Source organism: Astatotilapia calliptera, chromosome 2 (genome assembly GCF_900246225.1).
Source record: "Astatotilapia calliptera chromosome 2, fAstCal1.2, whole genome shotgun sequence".
Taxonomy (NCBI): domain Eukaryota; kingdom Metazoa; phylum Chordata; class Actinopteri; order Cichliformes; family Cichlidae; genus Astatotilapia; species Astatotilapia calliptera.
The window spans coordinates 12,312,899-12,326,442 of record NC_039303.1 but is presented as its reverse complement, the minus strand read 5'-3'; the positions used below and the strand labels follow the sequence as shown (position 1 = coordinate 12,326,442).

At 37.8% G+C, this 13,544-nt stretch overlaps 1 long non-coding RNA gene across 1 annotated transcript; it reads right to left on the bottom strand.

Moving 5' to 3' along the window:
- Nucleotides 1-8,792: 8,792 nt before the first annotated feature.
- Nucleotides 8,793-12,561, bottom strand: LOC113032151 (uncharacterized). The gene is made up of 3 exons (XR_003273842.1): nt 12,331-12,561; nt 11,070-11,205; nt 8,793-9,786 (listed from the first exon to the last, which is right to left on the bottom strand). It is a non-coding gene; the product is annotated as an uncharacterized LOC113032151 (long non-coding RNA).
- Nucleotides 12,562-13,544: the final 983 nt, after the last annotated feature.

Here is a 13,544-nt window from a genome sequence, read left to right as displayed (position 1 = left end):
GTTCTGTTGGCTTCATCGGGTGAGGGCCTCCAGCTCGCACTGGAACGGTTCACAGCCGAGTGTGAAGCAGCGGGAATGAGGATCAGCACCTCCAAATCTGAGGCCATGGTTCTCAGCCGGAAAAGGGTGGAGTGCCCACTCTGGTTCGGGGATGAGTTCCTGCCCCAAGTGGAGGAGTTCAGGTATCTTGGGGTCTTGTTCGCAAGTGATCGGAGAAGGGAGCCGGAGATCGACAGACGGATTGGTGCTGCGGCCGCAGTGATGCAGACGCTGCGCCGGTTCATTATGGCAAAGAGAGAGCTGAGTGTGAAAGCGAAGCTCTCAATTTACCGGTCGTTCTACGTCCCTACCCTCATCTACGACCACGAGCTGTGGGTAGTGACTGAAAGAACGAGATCGCAGATACAAGTGGTGGAAAATGGGCTTCCTCCAAAGGGTGGCTGGCCTCTCTCTTAGAGATATGGTAAGAAGTTCAGCCATCCGGGAGGGGCTCAGAGTAGAGCCGCTGCTCCTCCACATCGAAAGGAGCCAGCTGAGGTGGTTCGGGCATCTGACAAGGATCCCTCCTAGGCGCCTCCTGGGTGAGGTGTTCCGGGCATGTCCCACCAGGAGGAGGCCCCGGGGCAGACCCAGGACACGCTGGAGAGATTATATCTCTTGGCTGGCCTGGGAACGCCTTGGTGTTCCCCCAGATAAGCTGGACGAGGTGGCTGGCAAGGGGGAGGTCTGGGCTTCTCTGCTTAGTCTGCTGCCCCCACGACCCGGCTCCGGATAAAGTGGAAGAAGATGGATGGATGGATGGATGGATGGATGGATGGAAGTTGTTGAAGACAAGATCGAAGTGGCAAATGAAATGAATTCCTTTTTGGTAAATGTTGGACCTACTTTAGCAAATCTAATTTGAAAAAATGATGACCCAGAATATGAGGAAGTCTGGAAAGGAGAAAGTGGTTAATTCTATATTCTTAGCTGATATTACCGTAAAAGAAATAGTAGCAATTGTAGAAAACTTTAAAAATAAGACATCTACTGACTGCGATGGTATAGACATGGTCATAACTAAAAAGACATTAGATTGTATAATTATTCCTCTTTGCTGTATTTTTAATCTCAGGAGTATTTCCCAATCGAATGAAAGTGGCAAAAGTGATACCCTTATATAAATCAGGAGATAAGCATTGTTTTAACAAGTATAGGCCAGTGTCTCTTTTGTCACAGATTTCAAAAGTGCTTGATAGTTTTATCAAACCCCCCCCCCAAACTAATACACGAACTAATACACGAAAATCAATTTAGATTTCCTCAGGCTATTTTGGGACCTAAACCTTTTAATTTATATATCAATGTGATGTAGATGTTGATCTGTGATGTATCAAAAAGCTAAAATTTGATTTTATTTGCAGATGATACATTTTTTATTGCTCAGGAGAGAATTTGAAAGATTTGTTTGAAATCATGGTTTCTGAGATGTTAAATCAGAGATATTAAAAATGAGATATTAAAAATATGGTTTGATGAAAATAAATTATCTTTGAATCTGACAAAAATGAAATTCATGATATTTGGCAATCGTGTAAAGGAGGAAGAAGTTATTATGTCAATTAATGGAGAATTGATCGAAAGACTTTTCACTTTTTGGGTGAAATAGTAGATGAAAATTTGATGTGGAAATCACATATTGAGTATATTAGAAAGAAGATGGTCAAAAACATTTATATTTTGGGAAAAAATTGGGAAAAATTTGGGATGAAGAGATTTATTAGACTACAAGTCAATGTTCATCTTATACTTTTCATTATTTTTCTCATACTTTAGTTATTGTGTGGAAGTTTGGGGGAATACATATGTGAATGCCATGAACCCTCTAAACCTATTACAGAAGAAAGTGATACAAATAATTCATAACGTTAAATATAGAGAACATACAAATAGATTGTTTATAAAATCGAAACTATTGAAATTAGGAGATTTAGTGAAACTAAGGACACTATTAATTATGTTTAAGGCTAAAAATAATACTTTGCCTTTCAAGTTACAAAGTTTATTTTTAATGTGTTCTGGGGGAGAGGACAGCAGAAGGAAATTTTGTTTTAAGCATGAGGTAGCTAGGACTACACAAAGATTAATGAGTCCAATGGTTAGGGGTATACGACTGTGGAACTCTCTTCATTATAACCTAAAGAACTGTACAAATTTATATTGTTTTTAAAAGTGTTACATGTCTAAAACGATAATTCAATATGAAGAGTATGAACAAAATTGGAGTTAATTGAAGAAGGATTTTTTTTTCTCTCCCACTTTCTCTCGCCTTATTTTATTTTATATACTTTTTTCCCTCCTTGTTATTATGTGAAGTGGTATATTGCTGATTGTAAATTTGTTGTTTGGTCTGCGTTAGGACCTGGAGATAAATGTTAGTTTGTTCCTTGGTTTATGGTGCCCACTTCCAATATTAGTTGGATCGCAGATAGGGGGCAGGGTCTAATAAGAATATTTTCTTCTTCCTGCTCCTTTTCACACATGGTTGCAGTGTTATACTGAGAGAAAGCATAGTTTGTGTGTATGAAAGAACAAAACTGTTGAAACTGTTGAACCAAGTGTGAAATACATAAATGAAATGAAAAGAAGGAACAGTGGTGAACCAATGACAGGACCAATGACATGATGAGTGGCAAAGACACACTGATGCATGTTGGGAGGAAGTTGTTTCAAAATACACAGAGCATCACAGTTTGCTGTTTATGGGGCTACAGACCAGCCGATGCCGATCCCTGTCCAAGAAGCAACAGATGTAGGCCACAGAGCAATGGAAGAAGGTGGTCTGGTCTGATGAATCATGTCTTACATCATGTGAATGGCCGGGTGCGTGCATGTCGCTTAACTGAGGAAGAGATGGCACTAGGATGTATTATGGGAAGAATGTGAGCTGTGCAGTGCGATTCTTTGAGTGATTTTCTGCTGGGAAACTTTATCTCTTGCCATCCATCCATATGGATGTTACTTTGACCTGTACCACCTACCTAGGCATAGCTTTGTGACTGGGTCCATTATCCTGCTGAAAGTCCACAATGGTTCAGGAATGGTTTGAGGAGCACACCAACCAATTTGAGATGTTGACTTGACCTCCAGATTCCCCAGATTTCAGTCCAATTGACCATCTGTGGGATATACTGGAAAACAAGTGTGATCCACGGAGTCCATGTTTCAATGGGTCAGCTCTGTTTCGGCAACAAAAAGGGGGCCCACACAATATTAAGCAGATTCTACTCTGCAGTGTAGTGTTTAAATGAAAGAAGAAGAAAGGTATCGGAAACAAGAAGAACTGTTTTGTTTAACCCTTTAGAGCCGATCGGAGCGGGAACGCTCTGTTTTGCGTAACTATTTTTAAATCCCAGTAGCACTGCAACCACGTAAGCTAGCGCAAAAATTTTTTTTGCATATGAAACCGGAGGAGTTGTACTTACATCTTATGCCATCAGCTTGTCCTAGGTCACGGTTTCCTTCCACATAAAGCTTTGCAAAAACTGCATAAAAACCGCTTGCAGGAACAAAAACATAATATTCCAGAAACACGCTTTACCGATCCGATCGGCTGTTCATAACACTTCCTACGTTGGAATAGACGTCAGCGCGAACTTTTGCATTTCCGCCATTACCTGCCCGAAACCGGAAGTGACGTCATTTTCGCGGAAATGTAGTCTTTTTTGCGATCAGGGCCTCAGGGCCTATACTGGTCTTTTTAAAAGTTATCTTTGACTTTATGACTTTCTGTGTCGTTTCTGGGATGCTTAGGACTCATATTGCACTGCTGGAAATAGTTTATTTTGATGCATATGCTGCTTTTTTGCAAATTTGCAAATTTGTTTTTCCTGCAGTGTATAAAAATTGGTGTATTTCAAAAATAAAACTATGAAGACACTCAAAATAAATTTCCTGTGGTGGGAAACTATTTTGTGCAATTTTTTTGTATTTACAGTTTTGAGGGATAAGACTCTTAAATTTCTCTAACTACAAATATATGTCAAAAAATCAAAAACGATTTTCAATTTTTTTGTAGTTTATTGCACTTTTTTGCAATTTATGTAATTACTATGCACTTAATGAATACATATTATTAAAATCTGGGCTATAATGGTTGTATTGATGTATAGCAACTTGAAATGCTCCCAAAAATGGCTCCACAGCATGTAAAAATAGAATATAAGCTCTGGCGGACTTGGTTCTATGGTAGGTCTTAAAGGGTTAATAAAGGCAACAGCTTCAATTGGGTACTAGAATACTTCTATTCTTAGTAACAATTACAAAATTGTTACAAAATTCTTAGTAACAAGTAATTTAATTACAGTTTTTTAGAATCACAGAAGTAATTACACTGTTAGAGGTGGTTGTGGAAGCTCCAACAAAAAAAGAATTACATAAGGGAGATAGTGAGTGCTTGGTTGAGGATGTGAGCCAACCTGGTGAATTATAATAGAACATACAATATCTTTGAACAATACAGCATAGCATCATTGACGTGCACTGAAAGAGTCACTGTGTCAAATGTAGAAAAAAATAAATAACCCCACTCAGACAGAATGCTGAATTATTTTGACAGTACAGTAGATTTTGAAAACACACTCCGTTTGTGTGTGTGTGGTTTTGGGGTTGAGGTTCTGGGCTGAGGGGACACCGGGGGCATTACGGCAGATCGATAACTGGCAAGCGGAGGGAGCTGGCCATAATCTCCATCAGCCATGTAGGAAAGTACATTACTGCCACTACAAAGCCTATTAACAAAACCGCAGGTCATGCATTATTGAATGGATGTTGGTTTTATTCGACCCGTTCAAAGAGATACAGAAAAAAAAGGACAATCATAAATTATGCAGCCGCTCCAGCTCCACGGTTAAAAATATTGTTTTTGTTTTCAGCGCTTAATTGGATTCATAGTCTGGGAGGCATCATGGCGGACAGGCGGGGGAGCCCACTCAGATCACGTCGGACTGACTTAAGGGGGAATATTGATTGGTGATACAGATCTACAGAGAGCGATCCGGAGGGATATCCATCTGTAAACAATGTCTCAGTATGGCGAGGAGCTTCACCTCTGAATCAGAGATGAGCTGTCCACACCTCAGGCTTTAATCTGCACATCTGTACCATTACAAGACAATGTGTATCTGAGAGGGAGTCCTATAACACCCCAAAAAAGATTAAAGAAAAAATGGACTTTGAGTAAGTCAGATCCAGAGTTGCTGAAGTTGAATTGTACGAGTGCAATAAGCTGCCTTCAGTTGATCTGTGTGTAGCAAGTGCTACAGCTATTTCCAAGTTGTTTTTTTAAGGGTATGCCTTTATTACCAGAGACCACTAGATTTATTCGATTTCTCTCTTCATAAAAGGCAAGGGGTCTATATACTAGGGCTGCACGATTTTGCATAAAATGAGAATCACGATTTTTTGGCTTAGAATTGAGATCACGATTCTCTCACGATTTTCTTTTCCAGTATAAATATTTATTGCACTTATTAACTGCACATCAACTTCGTAACAGTTGAGACTGAACATAAAAACAATAAATAAACATAAAAACAACAAATGTCTCACGTTTTGTCGTTGCCGCAAAATGTACTGCTTGAAATTCCGTCTCCACCGTTGCTCGACACTGCGTGTATAGAGCAGGTAGTGCAACAATAGAAAAATAGTTGCGGGATGGCACTGTGTAGCGTTTGTCTAGGGTGTTGATCATTTTCCTAAATCCCTCGTTTTGCACAGTGTTGATGGGAGCCATATCTTTGGTCAGGTGATAAGTGATAGCCTCCGTAATTTCTTTGTGCCTGCGGGAGTTCGACGGGTATAGGGAAGCGCTGTATAAGGTTCCCGTTATTGATGTTTGGGTGGTTGACCGGAACGGATTTTCTCCTGTCACTTTCTCGTCATCCCTGACGTGCTCTCCGTTGTTTTTTCCCTGCTAATTTTAGCATCACACGGCACAGCTTCTGTATCACGTGGTATAAGGCTCCGCCCTTGTCATTTGTTGGGCAGGAAGAGTGAGCACTTGTTTTCATGCAGAGTACGTCCCGGATCAAAATGCAGTACAATCGTCGTCTTTTTTTTTTTTTCTTTTTAATCGTTGTCATTTGGAAATGAGATAGCACATAAGTATGAATCGAGATCACGATTTTCTAACGATTAATCATGCAGCCCTACTATATACCTGATCTTAAAGAGTCTTTTTGAAGTTCCAGTCACTTGCAAGTGAGACCAATTCTGTCCTGATATGAATCCATAACGGAAGTTTTAATAAAACATCAAATAAGTGCTTCCCTGTGACTCATGGATGAGTCCCAGAGGATTTTAATTACAACATGCGTGATTCAGCTTGGAATCAGCATATGAACTAGAAAACTCTCTAACTGGCAGAAAAGATCAGAAACCTTGTTTTATCCTATTTAGCCTGTCTGTGTAATAACAGGATTACCTTATCTCGCGTTAACATAGATTTTCTTTTTCCTTACACAGTATAAAGAAATGAAAGCGTTTATCCTCTGGGAAGTTTGATTTAGCTGAATTAGTTGAAAAGATATTGGCAGATGGATTTGCAATAGCAAAGATCAGGAGGTCACCACTTTGAACTTTGCTGTTAATGATTCTGGTTCCCACAGGATAATAAAGATATATTTTATTACATATCACTGCATTTCATCCCCAGTTGACTAAAGCGTTTTTTAAAAAGTCCAGGAAAACAAATTATTTAAGCTGCAAGACAAAAATGTGAAAGGTTTCTTTTTTAAACCTTCTCGGGAGAAAATTGTTAACAAAATGTGACTCTAAAAGTTTGGGGAACAATAACTTGAGAATCATTTTTTACATTATTTTGAACCATTCTTACAGTTGGAGCAGCTGGTTGCATCCGCCCAGCCAGAATTTACAGATTTTCTCTTCCCGATGGGGTCACAGAGGTCAACCTTTACCAGCCGTAAACAGCTGTGTTTTCACTTTGGCCTCCTGACTAACAAAAGATCCTAGACGAGCTGGAGGCTGAGCTTTTCCTCCAGCCGTCGCTGAGCTCATCCCATAATGATTCATTACCGGAGCATCCACTCTGACCCCTGCAGCCATTTAGCAGGCAGACCATATGAGGTCAGAGAGGTCCAGAAACAGACACATGACACACCAAGATAATAATGTCTGATATAATAAGCCAATATTTTAGCGAGTGAGCTCGGGTCAGCAGTTTGTATTAATATCAGCGGCAACGTGGCAGCTCAGCAAACAGCAGGAGAGATTCACCTGCCGGTGAATTCTGCGTGTGTGCACCAACTGTCTGCTTCACACAGCAAGTCTGACAGTATGTTGTATAATGTTGGCAGATTTAATGCCTGTGTTAGCAAATATCAGCGTCACATCAGATAAACTGAAAAACAGACTGGCATGAAGCAGAATTAAAGTCTTCTAACTAAACACAATCCAAGACTAAAAAAAGACTAAAAAACTTTACCTGCATTTCTAGAGTGTTTTTTTTCTCCTTTCAGTTTAGTTGTCTACATCATGCCATGAACCACTACAGTTACTTATGGATTAAAAATGCAGGAATGATAAAGAACTTTAGAAGTAAAGATCTTTTGTAATCCAGAAGAAAACCTGAATCTGATTGAATTATTTTAGCTCTAGTATTAATTTATTTGACTAAAGGTATTTTTTCTGTCATTTTCATAATGTCTAGATTTGAATCAGGTATATCTTACCTCCCTCAGGTGTTTCACAGTATTGCAGGTAGTATTAAGATTTATCGAGAAGACAGCTGGATTATTACAAACAAATCCACCACATGATCGTGAAATCTGTTTCGAACAGCTGACCTGTGTACTCAAATAAATCATTTCTGCTCAAAATGCTGACTTTTTATTCGTACACATGTAAATTGTCCATGTGATTTTGTTTCATAAGTGCAATTTCAAATGTTTAAAGGAAAGTGATAAAAAAAGGTTTTTGAATTAATAAACGTTTGATTATATATATTTCAGTTACATTAAACTATTGCTGAATTATTGCTTCATGCTTATTGGGAGTCTTTCATGAATACACTGTAAAAAAAATATTCTGTAGAAAAACAGAAAATGTCCTGGTAATTTTCTGCCAGTACATTTTCTGTTTTTTTACGGAGGTTTGACGGACCTTTCTGTAAATGATAAAAGGGAAAATTCTGTAGATTTACAGTATACTCTCTGTACTATTTACGGACATTTCCTTCAGCTATAAAACAGAAAATTCCGTTTATTCACAGTATATTTTCTGTATCATTAACTGATATTTTCCGTTAATAGAAAAATTGACATTTCTGTTTATATTACTATTTCCAAGCACTTCTTTTCACTGTAACTCATTAAATATAGTTCTTTATATCCTTAAACGTACATTTCTATGCAATTACAACCTAGTACACCATGTACTCAAAAATTCATAAATTAAAACTTAAATTAATTTGTGCTTCGTACACAACAACATTGGTACAATTAATATTAAATATTCTTTTATTCTCCTTAACTCAAACACTATACTAAAATATAATGACAGCATCCATCTTGTCATAAAACTACTAAACAGCTGATACATGAACAAAATAACTCACAAGCTTTCAAATTTGAGCATTTTTATTACCTTGAAATCAGGTTGCCCTCATGTAAATGTGTTTATTTACATTCATTCAAGTGGCTACCAAGTGTTTTCTTCAAACAGGACACCTGACAAACAAAAAATGTCATATTTAACGACATGTTCACATTTAATAATATCCAGAGTACCTTTGAGTTAGAATCACTGCCTTGTGGTAGTTTTGCCTCAGCCAAATGGTTAAGGTGTGGTTTACATCCATCTCTGTCCACTTATGATACAGTATACACATGTAGTCAGTTATAGCCAAACACCTTTGATTACTGAATTGCATTCACTTCATTAATGAAGTGAATGTAATTCACATTTGTGTGAACATTTGTCTGAGATTAACTCTTTGGGCTCTTTACGTTACAATATAACATACTTGAGTCAAAATTTGTTGACTGTTTAAGTGGTGCCACATGAATACAACTGAACAAATCTAAAGAAGATGTTCCTGAACTTTGGGTTTATTCGAACAGGACTGATGGATAACCACAGGACTTTTCCCCATATGATAACTACAACACATAATAAATTAAGACAGATTACTGTCCCAAACTTAAAGATAAAAGTGTATTTACGGGACTTGTTTTGTCAGTGAGGAGCAAAGTATAATTAGAAGTGCTTGTTCTGATGAAAAGTTAAACTGTAAACAGCAGCATAGTGAATAAGGATCTGTGTCCACGAATCCTCAGCAGTGACAACACTTAAACATCATAGTTCAAAATCCTTAATGCACACCTTTTTCTCCACGGTGTTCAAATTCTCTAAGCTGGTTAAGTAGAGGAAAAAGTCTGACATATTTCATGACCATTAAATGTTAGACAAGGCTCTGAAAACGAGGTTACAGTTACAAACAAAAACCTCTGCTTGTGCGCACAGACCCTAAATCACAACAAATAAGACAATAGTAAGACAAATTACTACAAAGTCTTGTTACCGCTCTTCATATAACAGTGTGACAAAGTCCTGAATGCAGCCTACATGTTAGTACATCAAGGTCCATCTGAGCTTTAAGTAAAATACACACAGCTTTTCCTTGGATTTTAAGAGTTGCTCAGTTCATACAGGAACTGCAGCAGTCGGAGTTAACGTGTCGCTGTGTTGCTCCTCTGTGTCAGCCATTGAGACTAGTCGCAATTTATTCTGAGGAAAAAAAGAGAAACAACAAGACATTTTTAAAAAGTTTGTATTTTTATAATTTTTTTTTACCTAGAGCATAAACAACATAAACAAAAAAAGGATTAGGGCTGTGCGATATGACGATATATATCAGATTACGATATAAAAATGTCTATCGTTTCATATTATACACTATTCTTTGTTTTGTGGTGTTGCAAAATAAACTGTTTACGGCAATATTTTTTTCATGGTTTTGATGGTCACTGTAGTTGCTATATTATTTCTTAAAGTTCTCTCCTTCTCTTATACTTAAAATAACCACACTATGGACGGACAAGTGACTGTTTTTACGCGTACTTTCATTACCAACAATGAGGATAAAACCATCGTGTGGCTCCGCCGTCCGCTTGTTTATTTTCCACGTAAACCTTTCACAATAAAGCTTAAGTTTCTGTTGAGACTTTTCAAACTAAACTGAAATGATATACATTATTCTCAAACATAAAATTTCAGAATATGCATCAAACAAATGACCTCAAATAAAAACATCAAGTAACTATAAATGGCGCTTACAGTCACCACGCAGATGAAGGCACAGAGAATACCAGCATGGCCAGCAAGGATGAGGCAGAACCAGAAGGACCAGTCAAAAGAAATCGAGGACCTTATTGTTAAATGAGGGGCTACCTCTGTAGCATGGACATGGTTTGGTTATGAAAAGTCTGACACGCCCCAGAAAACTGTACTATGCAAATTATGCCACAAACTGGTCCCCACCACCACTCGAACACGACAAACCTCTTTAACCACCTACACAAGAATCACATGAGAGAGTTTCGAGAGAGTTTACGAATGAAAAGCAAAAAAGAGTCGTCAGGTGCTCAAAATAATCCTTAGACTCAAACGTTAGAACAGGCTTTTCCTTGCAGCACGCCGTGTAATAAATACTCAGAAAGAAAATGGCGGCCATTTAAACTCTTGTCTAAAAATGTATAGTTTCATGCATCGGTCAAAACACTCGACTCCAGGTACACGACGCCCAACTGAAAACATTTCACATAAGTCGAGTTGCCCGAGAATCACAGAATTTACAGAAAATGCACTATTTTGTGATATATATCGTTATCAGGAGAGATACGTCTTATATTGGGATATGAGATTTTGGTCATATCACGCAGCCCTACAAAGGATTATAATTCACGTAGAGTTGCATACACATAACACCATTCTGTTGCAACAAAAGCAGTTTATAATTAAAGTAACATACATACCTTGAAAAACTAAATCAACCACAACATTAAACTCACCTTGTGTTTGTAGAGAAGGTGATCAGGGTTTTTCTTCATTTCCTGAGACCAGCTGCTCTGGATCATCACCAGCTTGTATCTTCATCTTTTTTTTCCACTCGGGGAAGTCTTTCCTTTTCTTGGCCATTGCTCTGCACTGGAAAACCAAAGTGTGTGATCAAAGGTGAAATAAGGGATATTTTTCCACTGCAGGACTTAAAGTGCTTCAAGTAGTGATAGCTGTTGATCCATTTCTCAAATAATCTGTAAGGATCTGGATTTTTAAGAAAGATACAAATATCTCTGCTTATATTTGGCTAAAAGCTTGATATAGACAAGGCATATAGAGCCCCTGCACACCAGCACTGCGCTTACATTATAGTTCAATCAAGAAATAGTTATTATTGATTTATTATTGAATTTTTTTAGTAATAATTTTTAGTATTTAATCACATTAGCACAGTGGGGTGACAAAAATATTCCACATACAAGAAATGCTGCTCAGCATTTCATAAATTACATTTTCAACAAATGTTGGAGTAAAAACACAGTTACAGGGAAAATGTGTCTGTCTGTAAATATTAACTAAACATTTCTATGTGCTACAAAATAGACATACTGTAATTGTAAATGTGCTGAGGTGAAACTATACTTTCAATAATTTTACCACTACAGTCTGTTAACCACCGAAATAATCTATGCTGGTCAGCTAGCTAAAAGTCTTTACTTTAGCAGCCCAAATCAGAGGCTAACATTAGCATTTGCTAGCGTCAGCCAGGAAGGTCTGAGGCTTAAACTAGGGTTAGTGTAACTTTGCCTGAAACCCTTTAAAGTGTACAGTAGAGCCAACTGTAAAACACAGGTATTGATACAGTACTTATTAGAGTCCTAGAATAATTTCTAGAACCATGAAGTTCTCACTTTCCCAGTTATCCACATCGCTGACTTTCGCTAATTAGCTAGTTAGCAGTCACAGCTGTGTAATACCCAGAGAGACACAGACAGCTAACTTTAATATTTATGAAAACTGGTTCAGCCACTGAAGGGCAAAACTGGTGGTATCACAGTAAAAATTATTTTAACATTAACTAAAATAAAGCTTAAGTCATGTTAAACCTAAATAACAATTATTTTTAAAAATGAGTCAGCAAAATATTCCTGACTTGTCTGGAGACAGCCGAAACCAGTTAACAAATAAATTAACAATTCTTTCTAAATAAAAACACGGAGTCTTTTGAAAAACATTATTTTAATAAAACGAAACATAAGTTTTAATACTTACCACAGAAATTTGAAGGCAGTTTCTCCAACTTCAGAATCCAAAATCCAGATGAAGCCTGAAAGAAGCCTAATGGCTGCTCTTGCGCTTACTTTTCCCTCCTTTTCAGGTTCTTTTTCCCACAATGCATTGCAGTAGTTGAGAAATACAGAAAAATACCTGTAAATGACTAATACGGAAAATTCCTTCACGTTTATACAGTAGATTGTACTGTATTTTTACGGATTTTTTTTACAGTGTACAGCAGTATCATTCTAGAGGATAATACTACAGTTTTTCCCTCTTATTGTAGAACATACAACAGGAAAAAGAAACAAGAAAGAAGGCAATTATAAAAGAAGATGGACACTTATTTGCGAGCACTTATTTGCCTTTTCGTCAAGTCTTTCTTTGTATGGACCTGCTGTTTTCTCCTTCGTTTTGTACATAACTGTTTTTGGGGCAAATAAAATGCAAGTAGGGATTAAAACCACAGGATGAATGGTTACCAGTGCATGAAATGCTAGCGCTTGATGCGGTGTTTTGATTCTGCTGCCACTCGTACCTACAATGCAATGCGAGCAAGTCACGTGGTCTGTCGATCTCTATTCTGAGTGCCAGTTTTTAGTGTAGCTGCTACACTTTGCCACTGGAAAACAAACTGCTGTTCTCAATTTTTTGCCTGCAAAAAAGGCCATTGCAAAGTTTTGGTGTTTTTTTACATTATTCTATAAACAGACAGATAAATAGATTGATAGATGCTTCACCCCAAAATAAGATCAGTTTTGACTCCTGTTTCTTGCAGTTGCAAGCTTCTGGGAGTTTTTCTTTATATAATAACACACAGCCTTGTGGCCTTTCTCTCTAACACTGACACTCTTTGGTGTGTTTCTCTGGCTCTCATTAAAGCTTTAATGTGTCTGTGAGTTTGTTGCTGTCCACCTGTCAACATCACACAGCAGCTAATTTGTTGTCTGTCTTCAAAGAAAAATCTTTTTTTCGAACTTCATGCTAACCGTCAATGAACCTGAGAGGCAGGTGGAAGCAAACAGGACGAATGTGATTCATTAGCTGCAGCCACTGCACTGCCTTCAGCCTATAATTAGCCAAAGCATGACTGACTCAAAGTTTACAAGCTGCACTCGATACCATAAATATTCATATGCATCTCTGAGAAATCAATAGGGCAGAACAAAACTTTATGATATTAAAGTATTACAATATTAACGTGTGGGCGA